The sequence below is a fragment of the Microcaecilia unicolor genome, chromosome 5 (assembly GCF_901765095.1).
Source record: "Microcaecilia unicolor chromosome 5, aMicUni1.1, whole genome shotgun sequence".
Taxonomy (NCBI): Eukaryota; Metazoa; Chordata; class Amphibia; order Gymnophiona; family Siphonopidae; genus Microcaecilia; species Microcaecilia unicolor.
This window is the reverse complement of record NC_044035.1, coordinates 206,723,245-206,739,653: the sequence shown is the minus strand read 5'-3', so window position 1 is coordinate 206,739,653 and position 16,409 is coordinate 206,723,245. Positions and strand designations below refer to the sequence as shown.

Below are 16,409 nucleotides of genomic sequence, written 5' to 3'. Positions count from 1 at the left end.
TTTGTGGACAACGACGATTACAGCAGGTCCCACGGTAAAAATCCTTTTAATTTTCAACATTACAATATCAACTTTGCCGCACTGTAAGTAGACGGCAAACAAGTGCCTGGAAAGCCTCTTCAACCGGTCTTTGAACACGGTCATTGTGTGAGAAAATACATGCAGCTGGTACAAGCGACTGGTAAACATATGAAAGATAGCACTTTAATGATTACCATATGGAGTTTTACAGGGGTTATACTTTGCTGGCTTTTGATCTGTCACCTGACCAGGAATGCACAGATCACTACTCCTTGATCAAAACCAGTAATCTGCGTGCAGAAATCCGTTTTGCAAATGCTCTGCCCCATACCGTAAATATGATCATCTATGGGGTGTTTGACAATGTAATAGAAGTTAACCAGCAAAGAAACGTCCTGTTTGACTACATGTAAAACAATGAACACAGTACAGATTTATCATTTGTTGAAGGAGGACCTATATGCCACAGAATTGTTTTTAGACGTTTTACTCAGTGATTGGTTACTCGGGCAGCGCTTGAGGTGGAGACCTTTAACATTAGTGGTAAATACCCAAACACATGACCAGCTAGGCGAGCAATGGTTAGCCATCTACCTGTCTCAGAACAGCGTCAGTGAGTTTTTTGATTCTTAGGGAAACCCATAGCAGTATTGTGGACTTTTTACAGAAGCACTGTGAAACTATTGTGTACACTAAAGTGAAAATGGTGCAGCAAAACTGGTGCTATGTTATGGTAAATCTATACAAAACTGAAAAATGACACCAGGGAAAATGGCTAATCCACTGATATACATTTTTATGTATTTTCTTAAATTTTTTATATAAGGAGAGAACCCCTCAGAAACCTATCAGACATGACGTCCTAGGTTTGGAACGTGCATAATGATAGCCGTTGATAGTTTCTATCATGGCGATTCAAACTTCTCCTTGTTTTATATGTGCTCAATGCTGTGTTTCAAAAAACAGCATTTAAATTCAGACTGAAATCTAACAAAGATATAGTCAAAAGCGCCAGTAAATATAAGGCAACACTTAGCTTTTGTCCACGGCGCCACCGTTTCACCTCAATGTGGCTTCCTCAGGGACTTGGTGTTGCTGTTTCTGCTTTCTGTTTTTCCTCAAATCATATACTTCAAAGCACCATTTTGTTTTGAAGTATATGATTTTCCATTTTCTGAAGGCATTTCTTTTAGCCCTAATAGCTTCCTTCACCTCACTTTTCAACCAGGCCGGCTGTCTTTTGGAGTTCCGTCTTTCTTTTCTAATTCGTGGAATATGTTTGGACAGTCTACCTTTTTCACAGTTCCTTAAATACAAAAGGATTTTGTTCTTCAGATGCAGATTTCAGAGAACAAGCATTGGAATTCGCGAATAAACTTGAGCAACGGCGATACCCTAGAAACACCTTGAAGAAGGCTTATACCTGTGCCAAGTTCAACAACAGGGAGCTGTTACTACAAGGTACAAGATTAGATCTAGCTCCCGACCCAGTAATAACTTTTGTAATTGCGTTTTATCTCTGGGGGTGAAAAAGCCACCCAGATAATTCATCAGCATTGAGATGTCATGAGGTCCCATCCCTTGTTTGCCCAACATAGACTGAGGACAGCCTTTTCACGAGCCAAGAATTTAAAAGAAATTTTAAGTCCAGCTGATTTACCTGATCAAGACCAACAAACGCCTAGCCTTGAAAATGGGCACAATAAATGTGGCAAACTGAATTGTAAAACGTGTCCTGTCATGATAGAAGATGATAGTTTCCAACATGATGGGAAGAAGTATGTGTTAAGACACAATACAACATGCCGCACGCCCTATGTGATATAATTTCATCTTATGTCCGTGCAAGAAGAAATACCAACAGACTTTACATGCTAGAATGATCGAACATAAATCATGGATCGGAGCGCAACACATGGGAGCACCTTTGGTAAAACATTGTATGCAACATAATCATTCCATCGATGATTTGAGATACTTGGGGGGGGGGGGGGTAATAGAGATAGAATACTCTTACAACGAGAAACATTTTGGATCCATTACTTGAATACTCTGGAACCCAATGGATTGAATACATATATCCACTGGGGTTGCTTATGTGAGACCCTAAGTTGACACTGGAAACAGGAAGTAGTCTAGTCAGCCTTTTATATACCGGTTCGCCCTCAACAGCGTTGAGCTCAAGTATTGACAGGCGATTTTGCTGTAAGTCTGAAGTGCTGAAGTCTCTGAGCGTTTTTGAAGCTACTGAGAACGGTAACATTGATGACACGTAAGCTCTGCTTTATTTCAGGATTGGTGCGATAACAACCCCTTGAGAAAGCCGAGTTGTACGAAACAGGCACCTGTCGGCGAAAGTCTCGCACTGTATATCTAAAGCTAAGTTGAGCTGTTTTCATATCTATATAGTGGAGGAGTGGCCTAGTGGTTAGGGTGGTGACTCTGGTCCTGGGGAGCTGAGGAACTGAGTTCGATTCCCACTTCAGGCACAGCTCCTTGTGACTCTGGGCAAGTCACTTAACCCTCCATTGCCCCAGGTACAAATAAGTACCTGTATATGTAAGCAGCAATGAGCGTGCCATGAGTGGGAAAGTGCGGGGTACAAATGTAACTAAAAAAAAAAATATATATATAGCACTGCCTTGTCAAATTGTTAGACCGTTCATATATAAAGCTCCCAATGAGTATGCAGTATTAGCACAACCATACCATGGGTACTACAAAAGTAAAAAAAAGGAGAAAAAAAGTAAAGAATAAACTAGAAGTAACTAAGGAGGGTGGTAGGGTAAGTCCATGATTACAACTGTCGCAAAGTAGGGGCATCGAAGAAACCCCAGCAACCTTATGAGACTTCCCTACTTTAAGACATAATGCTTGATGACTGCATACATGTATATGTTCTACTGATTGTGTGAGATTTTTGAAACACAGCATTGAGCACATAAAAACAAGGAGAGTTGAATCCCCATGATAGAAACTATCAACGGCTATCATTAGGCCGACAGTTGCTCAAAAGCGTATGGTTTGGGATAAGGTATCTTTCAAAGATATCACCACAACAGGGAAGCTAGGGTATCCTGATAGTAAGGTTGCAAAAGAGACCGTAGTAGATCAGGTGTCTTAAATAAGAATAAAAATCAGACAAAAGATTGGCAATTAATACTGTCAAGTACTAAGCATGATGTAAATAGGAACAACAAACATAGTTTGAAATATCTATATGCGAATGCCAGAAGCCTAAGAAATAAGATGGGAGAGTTAGAATATATTGCACTAAATGAAAAATTAGATCTAATAGGCATCTCTGAGACCTGGTGGAAGAAGGATAACCAGTGGGACACTGTCATACTGGGGTACAAATTATATCGTAGTGATAGTGTGGATCAAATTGGTGGAGGTGTAGCATTGTATATTAACGAGATTCTTGAATCAAATAGATTGAAATTCTGGAGGAAACAAAACACTTCTTGGAATCACTGAGGATTGAAATTCCATGTGTAAACGGGAAAAGGATTGTGATAGGAGTGTACTATCGTCCGACTGGCCAGGATGAACAGATGGATGCCAGAAATGTTAAAGGAAATTAGGGATGCAAACAAACTGGCCTAGTGTGTTAGGGTGGTGGACTTTGGTCCTGGGGAACTGAGTGCCTGAGTGCCTGAGTTTGATTCCCACTTTAGGCACAGGCAGCCCTTGTGACTCTGGGCAAGTCACATTAACCACTCCATTGCCCCATGTAAGCCGCATTGAGCCTGCCATAAGTGGGAAAGCACGGGGTACAAAATGTAACAAATAATAATAATGGGTGATTTCAATTACCACGATATTGACTGGGTAAATGTAACATCGGGGCACGCTAGGGAGGTAAAATTCCTTGATGAAATCAAGGACAGCTTTATGGAGCAGCTGGTACAGGAGCCGATGAGAGAAGGAAAAATTCTAGATCTAGTTCTTAGTGGAGCACATGATCTGGTGCGGGAGGTATGGTGCTGGGGCCCGCTTCATAACAGTGATCATAGTATGATCAGATTTAATATTAGCTTTGAAGTAAGTATACATAGGAAATCAAATATTGTTAGCGTTTAACTTAAAAAAGGAGATTATGATAAAATGAGAAGGTGGAAAAAAAAACTTAGAGGAGCGGCTGCGAGGGTCAAAAATTTACATCATGCGTGGATGCTGGTCAGAAAACACCGTCCTGGATGCCCAGGCCAAATATATTCCGTGTATTAAAAAAGGAGGACGGAAGACCAAACGACAGCTGGTGTGGTTAAAAAGTGAGGTGAAGGAAGCTATTTAGAGCTAAAGGAAAATCCTTCAAAAAATTGGAAAAAGGAACTGACTGAAAATAATAAGAAACAGCATAAGGAATGTTCAGTCAAATGCAAAGTGCTGATAAGGAAGGCTAAGAGAGGGACTTCGAAACAAAGATTGCGTTGGAGGCAAAACACATAGTAAAATTTTTTTAGGTATATTAAAAGCAGGAAGCTGGCAAAAGAATCGGTTTGGACCGCTGTATGACCGAGGAGTCAAAGGGGCGATCAGGAAGACAAAGCTGTAGCGGAGAGATTAAATGAAGTCTTTGCTTCAGTCTTCACCGAGGAAGATTTGGGTGTGATACGGGCCAGAAATGGTATTCGAAGCTGACAAGTCGGAGAAACTTAATGATCTGTCCTGGGACCTCTTCTTTTCTCCATCTATACTTCTTCCCTGGTACTCTGATCTCATCCCATGGTTTTTCAGTATCATCCTTACGCTGATGACTCCTAGATCTACCTCTCCACACCAGAAATATCAGCCGAAATCCAGGCCAAAGTATCAGCCTGCCTGTCGACATTGCTGCCTGGATGTCTCAGCGCCATCTGAAACTAAAAATGACCAAGACTGAGCTTCTTATCTTTCCCCTAAACCAACCTCTCCTCTTCCCACATTCTCTATTTCTGTGGATAACACTCTCATCCTTCCTGTCTCATCAGCTCGTAACCTTGGGGTCATCTTCGACTCCTCCCTCTCCTTCTCTACACATATTCAGCAGACTGCTAAACCTGTCGTTTCTTTCTCTATAATATCACCAAAATTTGCCCTTTCCTTTCTGAGCACACTACCAGAACCCTCATCCACACTCTTCACCTCTCGCTTTGACTATTGCAACTTGCTTCTCACAGGAATCCCACTTGGCCATCTCTCTCCTCTTCAATCTGTTCAAAATTCTGCTGTACGACTAGTATTCCGCCAGTGTCGTTATGCTCATATTAGCCCTCTCCTCAAGTCACTTCACTGGCTTCCTATCCGTTTCCACATACAGTTCAAACCCCTCTTATTGACCTATAAATGCATTCACTCTGCAGCTCCTCAGTACCTCTCCACTCTCATCTCTCCCTACATTCCTCCACAGGAACTCCGTTCACTGGGAAAATCTCTCTTATCTGCACCCTTCTCCTCCACCGCTAACTCCAGACTCCGTTCTTTTTATCTTGCTGCACCATATGCCTGGAATAGACTTCCCGAGTCGGTACGTCAAGCTCCATCTCTGGCCGTCTTCAAATCTAAGCTAAAAGCCTGTCACATTTTCAAAGCTGGAAACTGGTTTGTGAGCCCTTGGGCCACTGCCGAGGAGCGGCCAGTGGCAGGCAAAACCACCCCCACACTGGAGACAAGGCAGAGCTTAATGAACAGTTAGGCTTCACCTGCACCTGGCCACTTTTCATCAAGAGTTGAGCTCTGGGCGTCAGGTGGCCGGCAGGACTTGATGGACAGGGCAGGACTGGATAACAGCAAGGCAGCACAGGGACTGAGGGTCAGAGGGGAAAGGGAGGAACATGGGCAGCAAGGCAGGAGACTGGGCAAGGAAGGGAAAGCTAAAGGGCAGAACAGAAAGCTGCAGAACAGCCACTAAACAGGGAACAAACACTGACTAACAAGACACAGAACTAAGAGCTGCAAGCAGCCCCAAAGCCAGAAGACAGACAAACAGAAACTAAACACAGAATTACAAACAAGAAACCAGGCAAGGAAACCAGGTTTAGAAAAACCTAAACTAAACTAAACACAGACTAACTAGAAACAGGCAAGAATCTCAGGCAAACAACCGGACTAGCAGAAGTGCAACAAGCACCAACATACCAGGGCCTTAGACGCAATGCAAAGGCAAAGCAGCAAGGTTTCAGAATGGCTAATAAGCCCAGCAGCACCTGGAGCTCAGCTGCAACCATCACCAGGAAACTACGGGTGCTGTGTAGGTTCAATCCAAGCAAGCAAGTCTGGCAGCCCAGAAGATCCGGACCGGACTGGGCTTAAATCTGGAACGGGTGACGGTCCACAGCAGCCACTGGTACTGGCCACCAGAGGGCGAAGTGAGCACAGACGTGACAAAGCCCACCTTTTTGATGCTGCTTTTAACTCCTAACCCTTATTCACTTGTTCAGAACCCTTATTTATCATCCTCACTTTAAAATTCCCTTATCTCTTGTTTGTCCTGTTTGTCCTAATTAGATTGTAAGCTCTGTCAACCAGGGACTGTCTCTTCATGTTCAAGTGTACAGCGCTGCGTATGTCTAGTAGCGCTTTAGAAATGATAAGTAGTAGTAGTAGTAGAATTCTCTGTAAACCTGGAGGATGTAATGGGGCAGTTGTACAAACTGAAGAGTAGCAAATCTCCTGGACTGGATGGTATTCATCCCAGAGTACTGATAGAACTGAAAAATGAGCTTGCGGAGCTATTGGTAGTTATATGTAATTTATCCTTAAAATCGAGCGTGGTACCAGAAGATTGGAGGGTGGCCAATGTAATGCCGATTTTTTAAAAAGATTCCAGAGGAGATCTGGGAAATTATAAACCAGTGAGTCTGACGTCGGTGCCAGGCAAAATGGTAGAGACTATTATTAAGCAAAATTACAGAGCATATTCAAAAGCATGGATTAATGAGACAAAGTCAACATGGATTTAGTGAAGGGAAATCTTTCCTCACCAATCTATTACATTTCTTTGAAGGGATGAATAAACATGTGGATAAAGATGAGCTGGTTGATATGTGTATCTGGATTTCCAGAAGGCGTTTGACAAAGTACCTCATGAAAGACTCCAGAGGAAATTGGAGAGTCATGGGATAGGAGGTAGTGTTCCATTGTGGATTAAAAACTGGTTAAAAGATAGAAAACAGAGAGTAGGGTTAAATGGTCAGTATTCCCAATGGAGAAGGGTAGTTAGTGGGGTTCCCCAGGGGTCTGTGCTGGGACCGCTGCTTTTTTACATATTTATAAATGACCAAGAGATGGGAGTAACTAGTGAGGTAATTAAATTTGCTGAGACGCTGTGATGGAGAGCGGTCGAGGGTGAGCTTCTCTCTATCGCCTACCTGCTCGTTATTAACTCTGCAAGCGCATTGATCTTGCCAAAACTGATATAATCCATAGAGCAAGATTAGGAGAGCCATCCTGCTACTTTACACAATTCTGAAAGTCGGATATGGCAGTGAAATCAGTCCAGAAGGACAAACAGAAGGGGAAGACGACCGATTATAAAATGGCGGCATCTCCTCCCGATACTGGGCCCTTGGTCTCATCTGCATGGGTTGCAGAGATTACATCTGAATTGACAGTAGTAATGGAGGAATTACTAGACCGGAGACTCATCCCGATAGATCAAAAGCTAGACAACAAGCTGGAACAGCTAAACGCCAATATTGAAGACCTGGCAAAGGAATGTGTGGCGTTTCAAACTCGGACTAGCGAGGTCGAAGAACACATGACGGGAATAGAAGACACTGTAAAGGACCTACAGAAAACAGTGTAAGATTTGGAAAACAAAATTGAGGAGCTGGAAAACCGCTCCAGGCGGAACAATATCCGTCTGGTGGGACTCTCTGAAAACCTGGGTGGCGGACAGCTAGAAAGATTCTTGGAGCAATGGCTGACAAAATTGATCGACTTCCCAGCAGCACTGGGGCCTTTACGAATTGAGCGAGCCCACCGCCTGGGGCTGCGTCAGCCCAAACACGCCAAGCCCCGAGTTATTATCTGCAGGGTGCTAAACTTTATGCACAAACAATATATATTGCAAGCAGCGCGCTCCGCTAAAGCCTTAACTTATGAAAATAAGAAGATTCTTTGCTTTCAAGATTATTCTGCTGGAATAGCAGCAAACAGGCGGGTGTTTTTGCCAGTGTGCTCTAAGCTATTTGATTTGAAGATTCGTTTCTCCTTGCAGTACCCTGCTATTCTAAAAATAACACACATCGGTAAAATGAGAACCTTTACCTCTAATAAAAAAGCAAGAGAATACGTGGACAAGATGAAGCGCCTTGAGGCAGCAATATCAGCAGAGAATGGGTCAGCGTGAACCTCCTACGAGGGCTTACAGAGCGGATATTATTAGCAGTGGAACTATGCTGGTAACATGGAGGATGAGCAGTGGGAAGACAACGCTGAGATTTACAAGAATCTAGAAATCAAAGATGATTGAGGAACTGTTATAAGTCGATACTGGACTTTAGGTTGAGAGTTGATCGATGTCAGAAACTAAGTTGTTGGGAAATATGGGTGAGTTCCAAACGGGGATTCTCCAAGATATGCTTAATAGACTATTAATATGGACAAATGTGTAAGGGGCTCAGATCTGAGAGAATGGATGAGTGGAAAAGTGGACGATGTATAGCGAATGATGTTAGAAGAGGAAATGGGGAGAACGAGGCATTTAGGATTTGGGATTGAGTAGTAGGTAGGTAAGCGTTATTTGGAAGTGATTAACCAAACCGGAGGGATGGTTTGGTGGGTTGATAGAGGGAAGGGAGAGGGGAGGGAAAGAAGGGGGGAGGGGAGATAATATACAAACCATTGAAATGCAAGAGAATATTCAAGGTAAATGAAGATAAGACAACACAAATATGCACTTTTACGGCCACAGTATGGTGGGGGAATAGGATACGTGGGACTGCTGAAGCTGGGTCGGCAGTCCGGAGAATACTGGGAATACAGCTTGCTAGCTGGAGGCATAAAAAGAGGGATAACATGAGGGATATGACAATATATTTATGGAATGTGGGAGGCATTGGATCACCTATTAAACGAAAGAAAATATTGGGGGCGCTGCACAAGAAAGGAACATCAATAGCCATGCTGCAGAAAACTCATTTAACATCACAGGAACATGAAAAGCTTAAGTCCTGGTGGGTGGGTACACTGATAGAAACTATGTTTGTGCAGCGCTGCTTATGCCTTGTAGCGCTATACAAATGCTAATAGTAGTAGTAGTAGTAGAAACTCCAGCGGTGGGGAAAAAAGCGGGGGTGGTGATACTGTTTCATAAAGCGTTACAGGTAGATCAGAAATATGTATACAAAGATCCCGAAGGTAGATATATCATAGCAAAGGTGACGGTTGATGGAGCACAGATGCTATTGGTGAATGTATATGCCCCCAATGTATATAACAAGAAATTTTTAGGACTCTAATAGTAAATATACAAAAAATCAAAATGCAAGACTCACATATAGGAAACAGTGATAGGGGGAGACTTTAATACAGTGGCAGATACCAATATGGATAGAACATCTACCTCGAGTAGTAGGATAGGAGATCACACGAAGGGAATCCCATTGCTATGCGACACACTGGAAGTAATAGACGTGTGGCGAATCTTAAATCCAGACACTATAGACTACACCCATTAGTCACGTGAACATCATACTCAATCTCGGATTGATTACATTCTGGTGAATGAGGGAGATCTTACAGATATACAAAGGTAGGAATAGATCCCACTACAATATCAGATCACGCACCAATTTTTGTAACGTTTAACAGACAAGGAGCACACGGGCGACAGCAGAAATGGATGTTCCCCCTAGAGCTCTACTATGATGGTGAATTTTTGAGGTATATCAGACAGAAATAGATGGATTGTAAGATACATAATGAAACCCATAAATCAGAGCCTATATTGTATTGGGAGGCAACAAAGGCGGTATTCCGAGGAGAAATAATTGCTTATTGTAGTCAAAAGATAAAAAGACGAGAAAAAGAAATACTTAGGTTGGGTAAACAACTGGTCCGATTAAGACGTAGCTATAGAGACAGGGCCCAGGCATCAATAAGAGAACAATTAATGACCACACAGACCAATTAAATATGTTGATTCATCAAAGAGCTCTTAATCGGCTGTCTATTATCAATGTATAAATTTGGAAATAAACAAGGTAAACTGCTTGCAGGGCTGATTAAAAGAAAGACTGGCCCACAAAAAGTTCTCTCTTTGCAACAATCCTCAGGAAAATGAATACATACAGAAGATAAAATTAGACAAATATTTCTGAACTATTACACAAAACTCTATCGGCCAACAACAGAGGATCAGTTAGATCCTGAGATGTGCCTATGTAATATAGAACTGCCCCAAATAACGGAGGGCCAAAAGGGGATGATTAATAAACCTATAGACATTGATGAGCTCACTAGTGCCATTAAAAGAAGTGCACTACATAAAGCTCCGGGACCTGATGGATACCGGCTGAATTCTATAAGCTACTAGAGGCTGATATAGCTCAACCAATTCTGCAGTCATTCCATCGGGCAGTAGAACTGGAGAGATTACCAGAGACTTTGAGAATGGCAGATATAGTGGTATTTCCTAAGCTGGGGAAGGATCTGGTTAAGCCGGAAACTTATAGACCAATATCATTAATTAATTATGAGGCTAAATTACTAGCGGGTATCTATGCTAATAGGCTAGCAAGGATATTACCAGATATTATTATTATTATTATTTATTGCATTTGTATCCCACATTCCCCCACCTATTTGCAGGCTCAATGTGGCTTACATAGATTTGATAACATTGTCCTAACAGGATATCGGATACAGTTAGTAATGTGTAGCGATTAAGGAAGGGGTGAGAGAAGAGAGTTGTTAGGGTAATTATAGGAGGTGTGCGTTCATAGTTGAGTGGACTTAGTGAGGTTATAAGTTCTCATTGTAGGCCTTGTTGAAGAAGAATGTTTTCAGAGATTTCGAAAGATAGATGTTTCTTTGATTGCTTTCAGGTCTGTAGGTAATGCATTCCATATCTGCATGCTCTTGTAAGAGAAGATAGTGGCGTGCATCATCTTGTATTTAAGTCCTTTGCAGCTGGGGTAGTGCAGGTTGAGAAATTTACGGGATGATCTTGTGGCGTTTCTGGGAGGTAGGTCTACGAGGTTTAGAATGTAGATTGTGGCGTCTACATGAATAATTTTGTGTACAATCACGCAGATCTTGAACGCAATGCGTTCCTTCAGTGGGAGCCAGTGAAGTTTCTCTCTTAGTGGTTTTGCGCTTTCATATTTGGCTTTTCCAAATATGAGTCTGGCGGCTGTATTCTGGGCAGTTTGGAGTAATTGCATCACCTCAGGGTGGATTCATTAAAGGAAGACAGATAGTCAAGAATATCAGACAGATATTAGCCTCATTGGAGTGGGTGCGAAGGTTGAAAGAAGATTCACTACACATTAGTTTCAACGCCGAAAAGGCATTCGATAGAGTAGATTGGGGATTTATGTTTCGGACCATGGGAGCATATGGCTTTGACGGGACATTTGTAAAAACAATAGCTACGATATATAAGGAACCACTAGCAAGGCTGTATGTTAATGGGGACTACACTACAACATTTGAGATCTGCAGAGGCACGTGGCAGGGGTGCCCTCTATCTCCCTTACTATTCGCTTTAATACTAGATCCATTGATTCGGACGATATTGGAGGATCCAGAGATCACAGGGGTTCATATGGGAAGTCATGAATTTAAAATCTCGGCCTTTGCCAATGATCTCTTAGTTCACTTAACAAAGCCCACTCTTGTGCTACCAGTGTTGTTGGAAAGATTTAAAGAATATGGATCCTTTTCGGGATTCAAATTAAACATGCAAAAGTCAGAAAGTATGCCTACCCATGACACAATACCAGGATGGTGGGAGGGGGAATTCCCATTGCGTTGGACAGTAGGAGAATTTAAGTATTTAGGAATAATATTAACAGCGGGCCCACAAAAACTCTACAGGAGGAACATAGATAATCTTTTAAGACTTTCAAGGCAGACACTGGCCCAGTGGCATAACTTGCCGCTGATATTAAGTGGAAGAATTAGTATGTACAATATGGTGCTCTTCCCCAGATGGCTGTATGTACTTAGACAACTGCCACTATATATATTGAACAAAGACTTAAACCAGTTGAGAAGAATGATAACTCAATTTTGCTGGGGGTGGGGGGGGGACCAAAGATTAAGTTAGAGAAATTGTTTGGAGGGTTGCAAATAGGAGGGTTGGGGATGCCTAATTTAAGAGGGTACAATTGGGCATGTTTGATGCGCCACATGGCAGATTGGGTATTAGGAACTGAAGATTATACACCATGGGAATTGGAAAGAACTTTATTTAGGCCGTATCACCCCCTATTACCTCTTGCATGCCCCTAGTAAGAGGATTCCCCCTGAGTGGAGGAAACATATTCTATTAGTACCAATGAGACGAGCATGGCAATATGTGGTACAACTTCTGGGGAAAAACCCAAGATGTACTGATATGATCCCATTAATCGGAAATGCCGAATTTGAACCAGGACTGCTGTCAGACAGATATGACAAATGGGCTAAGGAAGGGGTGGTGGTAGTGGCGGATTTATTGCACAACACAGGAAGGATTAGAACAAAAGAGGAAATAGGACAGATAGTGGGGGATATTAATGTGGATTGGTATTTGTACCTACAGGTGAGAGTTTATATCTCAAGATTGATTAGGAGTAGTTGTTCTAGAGAGATGTTTACATTATTAGAAACCTTTTTTCTGCCCCGGGGAGTCAGCAGGTAACAGTATCAGGGTTACAGGGAGCACTAACAAAGATACTGCCGCCTAAAAATTATGAAGGGGTGGCACAGAGGTGGACAAGTGACATAGGAATGACAATAGAGAAGGAGACATTTTAGAGCATATAAAGAAATTAAGGACAATTTATATAGTGTGAGACATAGAGAAAACTCAATATAGAGTAATTACGAGGGCATATTTTACACCTAAACAAGCATTTTATGCGGGACGAATACCAGAGAGTAAATGCCCCAAATGTGAACATACAGACCCATCGCTGATGCATATGTTATGGGAGTGTCTATATGTGAGGCGATTCTGGACCAGTATTAAGTGTTATTGTGAACATATACTGAACAAACAAATCAACATGACACCTCAGATATGTCTGTTAGGATACAGAGGGAGTAGGCATACATTACGATGCTCGGAACGTCAGTTTATGTATAAAGCCTATATCATTGAAAAAATGTGTATAATGCAATACTGGATACAGGATGAAGCGCTCTCATTCTGGTATTGGCGAAATGGTCTACATGTATTAGTAACCTGGGAGGCCAAGGATGCTAGAGGAACTTCAAAACGGAAAAAGGAGTTTTGGGCAGTCTGGGAACCTTATGTTCAATTGCTTAATGGTAGAACCCGCAGTTTAATACTGAACACCTTACAAATGTACAATCAATAATAATATAATAGCAGAAGGAAGTGCATATGATAGGAAAAGAGAGAGGAATCCAGTATGGGAGCTCTGGGAGGGGAGTTGGGACCCGGGGAGCAGGGGAGGGGGAGGGGGAGAGGGAGAAAATGTTTTAAAACTTTTTGATGAAACTGCTATAGTTGACAATTGTTAGTATGAAAGTGTTATCAGTTTACATAATTTGTAATATACAGATGTTGGTTTGATATGCAATATCATCAATAAAAATTATTAAATAATTAAATTTCCTGATGACACAAAGTTATTCAAAGTCGTTAAATCGCGGGAGGATTGTGAAAAATTACAAGAGGACCTTACAAGACTGGGAGACTGGGCATCTAAATGGCAGATGACGTTTAATGTGAGCAAGTGCAAAGTGATGCATGTGGGAAAGAGGACACCAAATTATAGATACGTCATGCAAGGCAGGGGCATAGCTACGGGTGGGCCTGGATGAGCCCAGGCCCACCCAGTTTCGTCTCAGGCCCATCCTCACCGTCTCCCACCCCCGCCGTAGCGCTGCCTCCTCCTCCTGCACTTCGCAGTCTCTGTCTCCCACCCTCATGGCAGCGCTTTCAATTTGCTATCAGCGCTGCCTGCCTGACAGCTAACAGACCCGGCGCGACGTCCTCCTGCTCCGGGGCCTTCCCTCTGCCGCGTTGATTCAACTTCCTGTTTACGCAGGGTGGATTGTACACAGCAGAGGGAAGGTCCCGGAGCAGGACGTCATCGCACCGCGTCTGTCAGCTGTCAGGCAGGCAGCGCCAATAGAGCGCTGCCACGGGGGTGGGAGACGGAGAGACCATGAAGTGCAAGAGAGGAGGCAGCGCCACGGTGGGAGAAGGTGAGTGGAGACAGCGACAATAACTTTAAATGTGCTGCGCGCTGCGTGTGTGTGTGGGGGGGGGGGGGGGTTGGGTTGGGGTTGTAGTGTAGTGCCCACCCATCCAACCCGCTGGCCCACCCAAAAATTGTCTTCTGGCTACGCCACTGATGCAAGGTTCCACGTTAGGAGTCACAGACAAGAAAGGGATCTAGGTGTTGTCATTGATGATACGTTGAAACCTTCTGCTCAGTGTGCTTCTGCGGCTAAGAAAGCAAATAGAATGTTAGGTATTATTAGGAAAGAAATGGAAAACAAAAATGAGGTTGTTATAATGCCTTTGTATCGCTCCATGGTGCGACCGCACCTCGAATATTGTGCTCAGTTCTGGTTGCCGCATCTCAAAAAGATAAAGTGGAATTAGAAAAAGTGTAGACAAGGGCAACAAAATGATAAAGGGGATGGAACGACTTCCCTAAGAGGAAAGGCTAAAGAGGTTAGGGCACTTCAGCTTGGAGAAAAGGCGGCTGAGGGGAGGTATGATAGAGGTCTATAAAATAATGAGTGGAGTTGAACAGGTAGATGTGAAGCGTCTGTTTACGCTTTCCAAAAATACTAGGACTAGGGGGCATGCGATGAAGCTACAATGTAGTAAATTTAAAATGAATTGGAGAAAATGTTTCTTCACTAAACGTGTAATTAAACTCTGGAATTCGCTGCCAGAGAATGTGGTAAAGGCGGTTAGCTTAACGGAGTTTAAAAAGGTTGGACAGCTTCCTAAAGGAAAAGTCCATATACCATTATTAAATGGACTTGGGGAAAATCCACTATTTCTGGGATAAGTAGTATAAAATGTTTTGTACTTTTTTGGGATCTTGCCAGGTATTTGTGACCTGGATTTGCCACTGTTGGAAACAGGATGCTGGGCTTGATGGACCTTTGGTCTTTCCCAGTATGGCAATACTTTTGTACTTATGTAAAATCCACTGCTTATTTATAGAATGAGAAGCATTAAATGTATTGTACTGTTTTGGGATCTTGCCAGGTACTTGTGACCTGGATTGGCCACTGTTGGCAGGATTCTGGGTTGATGGATCTTCGGTCTGTCCCAGTATGGCAATAATTATATCCTTATGTACCTTGGCAAGCAAAACTGACAGGGTCTGAGCAGCATGTGAAGGACCAAGTCATTGACTCTGAATACCTGAGTCCAAGACTAACTGTTAATGCCAGAGTGCATAATTTAAGTATTAAGAGGTTACTTGCCAATACTAAGGGTTTGTTTATATTTGTTAGAGTGATGTGGTAGTCATGCTAGTCCACTTTTAAAGGTAATTAATAGAAGTAAAATAAAACATAGAAAAGAAAATAAGAAATATAAATAAGATATATTTTCTTTTTTATATTTGTTGAAAGAAGGTGTCAAAACTTTTGGTGGTTGTGTATAATAACTGAAAATATATATTTGTGTTAATAGTTAAATAATGCCTGTTTAATTTATTAGCCAGCCCTGTTCACAGCAGTTCTTCATTTTTTTTTTCCTGGGACAGAAGAGGGTAATGCACCACTAACACTTTTCTTCCCCAGGTGGAGGCACTGAGCACCAACTAAGGGACCGAAAGACTACCCTTCAGAGGCTCCAGTTATGTCAGGCCCAGAATCCAGGAGCTCCCAGTAAGGGGTAGTTATACTTAGATTGTAAGCCCTCTGAGAACAGAAAATACCTAATGCACCCAAATACAATCTCTCCACTCTGTATTTTCTGTGATTGAAAGAGCGGAGTACAAGCACTGATATTACAAAAAAAAAAAAAAAAATTTTAAATCTTGCAAGGCAGAGAGAAATCAGTACTTCCCATACACATACATGGCTACAAAAGCTGCTGCTGTACCAAAAGATGTCACTTGGGGCCCCTTTTACTAACCGCGCTAGCAATTCCCCTGTGGCAAATGTGCGTAACCCATTCAAATTAAATGGCCTGTATCGCATTTGCTGCGCCGGGAATCACTAGTGTGGTTTAATAAAAAGGACCC

The 16,409-nt window shown here is 42.4% G+C and overlaps 1 protein-coding gene across 1 annotated transcript in view; it reads right to left on the bottom strand.

Moving 5' to 3' along the window:
• Positions 1-16,409, bottom strand: part of SLC12A3 (solute carrier family 12 member 3) — a 1,234,282-nt gene that overhangs the window by 723,179 nt on the left and 494,694 nt on the right.